The 7,500-nt window shown below is 35.2% G+C and overlaps 1 long non-coding RNA gene across 2 annotated transcripts in view; it reads left to right on the top strand.

Annotated features, from left to right (window-relative positions):
- Positions 1 to 7,500, top strand: part of LOC135213085 (uncharacterized) — a 37,287-nt gene that overhangs the window by 2,255 nt on the left and 27,532 nt on the right. Inside the window, exons 2-5 of one of the 2 annotated variants that reach the window (XR_010314077.1) lie at positions 1,295 to 1,442; positions 2,347 to 2,430; positions 3,640 to 3,822; positions 4,705 to 4,827. This is a non-coding gene — a long non-coding RNA (uncharacterized LOC135213085). Of the gene's footprint in view, positions 1 to 1,294; positions 1,443 to 2,346; positions 2,431 to 3,639; positions 3,823 to 4,704 lie in introns of both variants that reach the window. The other variant, XR_010314076.1, reaches the window with a different exon arrangement.

Below are 7,500 nucleotides of genomic sequence, written 5' to 3' on the forward strand. Positions count from 1 at the left end.
AACATTACCGTCCTCCAACCTAGGGTTAGTCTCGTTGTTTTAACTGGTGAGATGTCGATGCAAGTCAGTCATTATGAAAACAGTCAACCTCCATCCATATCATCCTTGATTGGGACACCGGTTTGCAAAGTTACCTCCTAAAAATTGTTTTTATACTAATACGATGATTTCGTGTGAATTAGGAAAAATGCATGAAAACATCGAAATCACGTCTCAGTGGACCCCAGGAGTATTCGGGAATCTGCAGTTGAGTTTCAGCATCAGGATATTCCTGAAAATCTCTGCAGTTCTGCTTCTTTCACTCTGCTCCAAAATGCTCCTAATAAAACCAATCGTGATTTTCAGTAGGTGGATATGACCTCATGGGGAAGCAAGGTTCCATTGAAACTGAAAGATTTATTTTTACAAATGAAAAAAAAACAGAAAAGCGAAAAATAAATGTCCGTATCTACCTCACACTTTTCGCAGAATCAGTCAGCAACGTATTCGTATCTTCGTTACTTTTTCTTTTTCTTAAGTAAGTGAACCTTTTCGTCGATTGCCAAAGTTTTTTTTGTGACAGCTGATTGATAATTTCATGGATACCTATTGTATCAAATAAAAATAGTATACGTGAAATCCTAGAATAGTGAGTAATTAACTTTTATGGGAAATATACTGTTCACATCACGAACCTATCTAGATGGAGGATAACTTAACTTAATACAAGGATAAAAGGAAAAAGAACATTTCAACAATCCTGGAGATGTAAACTCTACAAAAAAAAAAAACTCTCCATACACTGCTGGTTTAAGTAGTGATGCTTAAAATTACAAGAATATTAATTTTCAGAAGTAAAATTTTACACCAATAATGTTTTCTGTCTTAATCAAATTGGGCATTACCCTAAGCAGAAAATCTACGTCAAACTACCTCTGTAATATTCATTTTTCTTAAGCATTGTTAATGTCATCCAATTTTTTATTTGAGTAAAACCGTGTATTTTCCCTGTTATGAAGTTTAAAGTTGATTTGTTATGGAAGCGCCCCATGTTTCTATTATGTAGACGATCTCCTTGAAAACATAAATATTACTATTATATAATGAAAAATGAATACGAAAATTTTTTTAGAAATATAATGATATAATTTTGGCAGGGGCAACGAGTTGTTGTGAGTGAATTCAATTGTCTCACCTTAATTGGGGAGGAGAGAGAAAGTGTGAATTAACGACTGACTGGCAGTGTAGAGAGTGGATTCAGATCACCTGACCTTGACCCCTTTATTTAGGCTTACATTTTTTTTATTATCTTCAGGTATCAACAAAGAATGCCGAAGTCATTTTTAGTGCCAACAATACAGTTGACCCAGTAACGTTATCTCTAAAGAATGTTACTTTCCTCCTCCTTGAGGCTTCCGGTCCTTTTTCGGTGTGCTCTCGGGGTTCCCAAGAACATTGGAATGGTAAGTGTTGCATGATTATTTCTGTCGTGGCTTAAGTTTTATATTTAACTTTTTTATGTGGGGTGGAATGTGGTGACTATTAGTTACCTTATGTAAGTCTATATCCTACCTTGTTTTGAGATTTCCAATAACGTTGACTGGAGTGTTTGAACCTCTTTCGTTGTCTATGCTTTGTATTTCCATTTGTGATGAGACAGGTTTTATTGTTTTATATCATCAGTTAGATAGCGAAAAATGGGTATGTTGTTTGTGTTGGGGTTTTTAAATACGGTTGAAAAATAATAAAACTGCTAACACTCAGGCTATGACATTTTATGTACTGTATGTGATGACCTCATAAGAACCTAACTACGCGTGTTTGATTTTGTATGTCAGTATTATTTAGGTACTCATTTAAATCTCTTACGAAGACTCAGTATCACGCGAATGTGCTGCTTTGCCAAACTGAAAAGTAGGATGGGAAATAGTTCTGAATAAATAATTATATAGGTCTGTTGACTATTATAATTGTTATTTGTAGATCATTATATAATTAAATGTACTCTTTTCGTGGTTGCAAATCAAAGAGCGAAGCACTGAAAATAAAACCGTAGACTTTACAATATATTTGTAGTGATAATACTCCTGGTGTAGAGGGCAATGTTTTAAGTTTCATTGCTTAGAAGGTTCATCCACTATTCACCAGGTAAACCATAACTTTTTTCCTGTGACTTTATTACCGGCCACCATAAATTAATGTGACTTTTTTATGTTATATTTTTCCTAGCCAGTATTGTGACTTTTTTTTCCTGTGACATTTTTTCATGAGACTTTGTTACCGGCCACCTCGTAACAAATCGTTAAGAGATATAAAGTTTCATGACGCTCTTTTTAAGACTGCAACCTTGCTTCATTTGAATTACAGGTCACAACAAGAATTCTGGCAGTAACGATGAGGAGGAAACTCACAATAGGACCCCAGTTATTGCTGAAGCGGTTGTTCGTAAAGGTAAGACTTGTTCGCTCTTGTACCAGTAAACAGAAACTTTTGTTGTGGTTGAACTATTGATAACCAGATTGTAAGTCATTTTATAAATCACAATGGCCTTTTAACTTCTCGATTTCATTCATATTTGTTTGAAAGAAATAGTCATTACAAAGCCTGAGATCCAAACGGGAGGATCCTCGTATCAGACTTTCTCGTGGTCAGGATGGTAACGTGACCTCGTTCTGGTACTCCAGATGCGAGTTCAAATCATGCTACAGACGTCGGAATTTCTTCATATTCTTGTATTCGTATCTCAGGCTTTGTAGAGATAATGGTTTCCAAGAATTGTGAAATTAAGAGGACATCGTAGTTATTTTGATTACAGAAGTATCTGGTAAAAGTGATCAATATCTTATATATATATATATATATATATATATATATATATATATATATATACATATATATATATGTTACAGTAAGAACACGTACTTAGGGATTACGCGTAATCCCTGAATATTTTAGTGAATACGCGTAATCTCACCAAGGAATTCTCGTCAAGGGGTCAGGTGGATCGAATTGACATGCAAAGCATGCCCAGTGGATCCAACAAGAAATGGATCATGGTGTACCAGGATCACCTAACGAAGTTTTGCATCCTTCGAGCTGCAGAGGTCGCTTTTCATCTACTGGACATTTTTCTTCTCTTTGGTGCCCCCGTTATTCTCCAAAGCGATAACGGATCCGAGTTCACTTCAAAAGTCATTACAAAGCTGAAGGAAGTTTGGCCAAAACTAACACTGGTGCATGGTAAGCCTCGCCATCCCCAAAGTCAGGGGTCGGTTGAGCGCGCAAACGGTGATTACGCGTATTAGGGATTACGCGTAATCCCTAGGTACGTGTTCTTACTGTAACATATATATATATATATATATATATATATATATATATATATATATATATATATATATATATATATATATATAGCTGTTTAGTGATAAATACTGGGAATTGCAGTTAGATTTCGTTAAGTGGGATATATTTACGGTCCACAGAAGTTGGATTGTATAATTTTTATCGCAATGATCTTTGATAACTATTTGATGAAATGTAGGCATATTTTTGAAATGGGATTTACTTAACAAATAGGTTACAGTTTCAGATCTCGCTGGATTTATTTTATATATATTTACAAATCATATTTGTAAATTCCTTTTATCTTCATGACAGTTACGAGGAGACGAAATATAACCCGACTAGTTAGGAAACTAAGTCCAAGAAAAGCTAATGCCAATTGTAGTACCGCTGGGACAACAGTGCTCGGGATTCTTTTGGCCAAGTCACTAATTATTAATATTATTTTGGTGGTAAAATATGGCCCTTATAAGATCTGTTGAAGACGCAGCAATGAAGGTAGTGTATCATAGTGATTTTACTTTCTTACTGGTATCAAAATCTGAAAATTTTTATTGCTACCGGATAAATTATTGTTCAAGTTCTTCTCCAGACTTTCATGATCGATATTTCCAAAGATTGAACTTTGAAAGGAAGCATTTCATTCGGTCCAGCAGGAATCAATTTTATATCATCCTGCCTCGAAATAGATTCTCGCAGGCCTGTGGTAGAAGATTATATTAAACGCATAAGTTCAAGTTTAAGTATTATAAGGTTAGAAATTAAGCTTTCGAAATCAGGATGGATTTTCAGTTATAGTATCTGCTATGTGAAATGATAAATTTCGCTATAGCTGCTATGTATAAGGTAATGAATTTTGCTTTGGATACTACTTATGTAATAGTACATTTTGCTGTAGCTGCTATGTTACAATAATAAACTTGGCTCTACCAGCTATGCATGAAATAATAAATTTCGCTGTAGCTGCTTTGTTCAAAATATTGAATTTTGCTTTAGCGGCTATGTAAAATAATAAATTCTGCTGTAGCTGTTATGTATAAAGTAATCAGTTTTGCTTTAGGTGCTGTTTAGAATAATAAATTTGGCTGTAGCTGCTATGTAGAATAATAAATTTGCCTTTAGCTGCTATGTAGAATAATAAATTTGTGTGTAGCTGCTATGTAGAATAGTAAATTTGGCTGTAGCTGTTGCGTATAAAGTAATCAATTCTGCTGTTGCTAGTATAATCAAGTAATAAATGTTTATCGGTGATTCGTATAGCCAGCCTGAATGTTCATTGGACGTGAGTCGGGATCATTGCTGCTGCTGTAGTGTAACCAAATAAAAATACCCAATGCAAAGGCAATATCTATTCAGTTATCGATTGCTCGTATCTTACAGGACCCACAACCAACCGCGCTCATCGTACCCAGGAACTCTGACATTTTCTCGGAGCAAATTCTCCTCGGCTAGTATGGTGCGGTTTACTACGACAGGAAGTAATGGAATACCTTTAAGACATCGGTAATATTTTGGTTAGAAGATTTCCCACTGTAGTAGCAACTAACTGCATGTTATCTTTGTGAAAATAATGTTACGGGCTTTGTAGTAACTGCATGCTATCTTCTTCAGGTGTTAATGGCATGACCATATGGGTAAAATTAACCATGTAAAAATTAATTATTGTTATATACTATTGCTAGATTGTGCAGTCGTAACTGCGAATACAACAACATATTCAGACAAACATTAGTTGTAAATGAAGTGTTTTAACAATTAATTATATACACAAAGTTTCTTGAAGATTTAGAGTAATTTGATATTTGAATCATACTTAGGAGAGGAAGGAAGTTTTTTTTTTCTATTGAAATACATGATTTTAATAACTGTGCAATTTTTTGTACAACATACCACTGTTCACGCAGACTAACTTTTGAGTTAACAAACCAGCACTTATAGCAAGGTGTTTTTAACACTGATAGAGTGCATGTGTATATTAGGTTTGAAAAAATAATGATTTCACATTTTGATAGAAATAATTATCGTGAATACATGCTTCCGGGATAATAGTAAGTTGATGACAATTGTTCATTTCTAATTACTCTGCGAATTTGCAGGCATGAAATCGGATTAGTGTGCAGATGGCGAGTTAAACAATATGGCTCAGTCCTTCCATTCAGTGATTTATGCACCTTAAATTTGTATATATTCTTTGAAACGTTACCCTAGAATAAGTCCCATCCAAGTAGATGCATCTGAAAAATGAGAGGATTAATAAGTTAATGTTGTTGATGGCTTATTGCTCTGTCAAAGTAAATCATGAGTTACCATTGAATGAATGAAACGAGCGAAGGGAAGTTTGACATTGCATGATAGAAAATGAAAAAAGTTAGCAAAATTCTTGATGTGCGCCGTACGTTGGTTTATATTTACTCAAGTGTCTTAGGTGAAATCTTAGCCCATGAAAAGAGACCGTTTTCTTCCAATTATCACTGCCGAATGAGGTCATGGATGATAAGTAAGTGAACAGGAAGTCTGTGGCCTCTTTTATGTTTTACTTTTATTTATTCCTTTTACTTTTTATAAATTTTCTTGGCTCTTGCAATCGCTCTGATTAACATACACTGCATATTTAACGTAGTGGATGTTATTAACACGTACTTAATAGCGCTTTACAAATGAGATGACATTCTCAAATTATGACAATCTCTTTTGTAGATGTTTCTGTATACAAATATAAATGCAGTCCAGTAACAGTAAAACACGTGTATTTGCAATTGCAGTTAACTATTCTCTAAGGTATTCCTAATTCATATATATCTGAGCACTGAGGTACTACTCGTAGATTCTAAGCTTTATTTTTTCTGAGCACTTAATTTATTGTTATTGTGTACTTTATTCAGATCACTCAGTGAAAATACTTAACTCGCAAAGACCTGGCCGAAAGAGTTGGTTGTAATACTACCAGGAAAATGGTCAATGCTCGTAAGACTTCGTGTACCTGCAAAGTTACTGGTATTAACGTCACATGCTCGAGATATTTTGTTCTGCTCGAATGTTGTTCCCTTGTATGGAGCCAAGCAGTCTCACTTGGATCTTCACTTTCAGGCAAAATCGCCGGAAGTGGTTGCTTCCTTTTCCCCGAAAATGATAGAAGGTACCTTTGGGAGATTTCATTTATTTTTTATTTAAAATAAGAGATCGCTTTTCCGTTCAAACTTCTTTGGATTGAATTTCTCAGCATATCAGCAGAGTCGCAAATACTGATCATGACCATCATTATTATCAAACAGCTTATTTAATAAAGAAATAGTTCGAACAAATCCTTCGGGATTGCTTCAGAATGAAATGAACTGAAGCTGTCTTGGGAAAGTTTTCTTAGAAACACCTTTCGAAACTATCCATAAAGGCTTATTTTTATGTCATGAATGAAATAGACTAAGTGGATGCTTTCACTATCCTAGTATTATCACTAAGGAAATCTGCTTAGCGATAACCTTCCGGTTTTCTTAGTATTGCACACGAGGGAAATTTGGGAGCAGTCGTCCAGTTTCAGATCTCTGTCTTTGATTGCTGCAGATAGATACTGTTTCTGGTGCAAAACAAGATAACCTCTGATTGTTCTTTAGTCACTTGGGCTGAATGTTTCAAAATGTAATCGAAGTGGAGGAAATGTTTTGTTCATTTTTACCATCTGATACAGCAACTCGCTTGCAAAATGCGTGATGGTAGCAGTAATCAGAAGATAACGAGAGAGTTGAAAAGATAGATCATTCGTAGTCGTTTAGTTTGACAGATAGAAACAGTCTACGATGAAATGACCAGCTGTGTGCTGAAATCGTCCGCCACGAGTTAGCTCTGGTAGAAATCGCAAAGGTATGAAAAATCATCGCTTATCAAAAAAGGGGTTAACTTTGAAGGCCGAAGAAAGGAAAAACTTGGAATGAATTTGAGAGGCATATTCGAAGTCTCCTAATGGGTGAACTGCTGCGGGGCAGTCTGAGGAACCGAAAAATTGGGGACATGTGAACATTGGAAGCGTGGTGAGGAAAAAGGCAAGAGCTGTTTTCCATATTTCTCAGAGGGCTCACCGTGAGCACACTGTTACTTTACCAACACTTTCTTTTAATTAAAACCGACGTGTTTTAGCGAATGCAATAATTTATTTGATCTTGCAGTGCTCTCTCTCTCTCTCTC

Source organism: Macrobrachium nipponense, chromosome 19, assembly GCF_015104395.2.
Source record: "Macrobrachium nipponense isolate FS-2020 chromosome 19, ASM1510439v2, whole genome shotgun sequence".
Lineage (NCBI taxonomy): Eukaryota > Metazoa > Arthropoda > Malacostraca > Decapoda > Palaemonidae > Macrobrachium > Macrobrachium nipponense.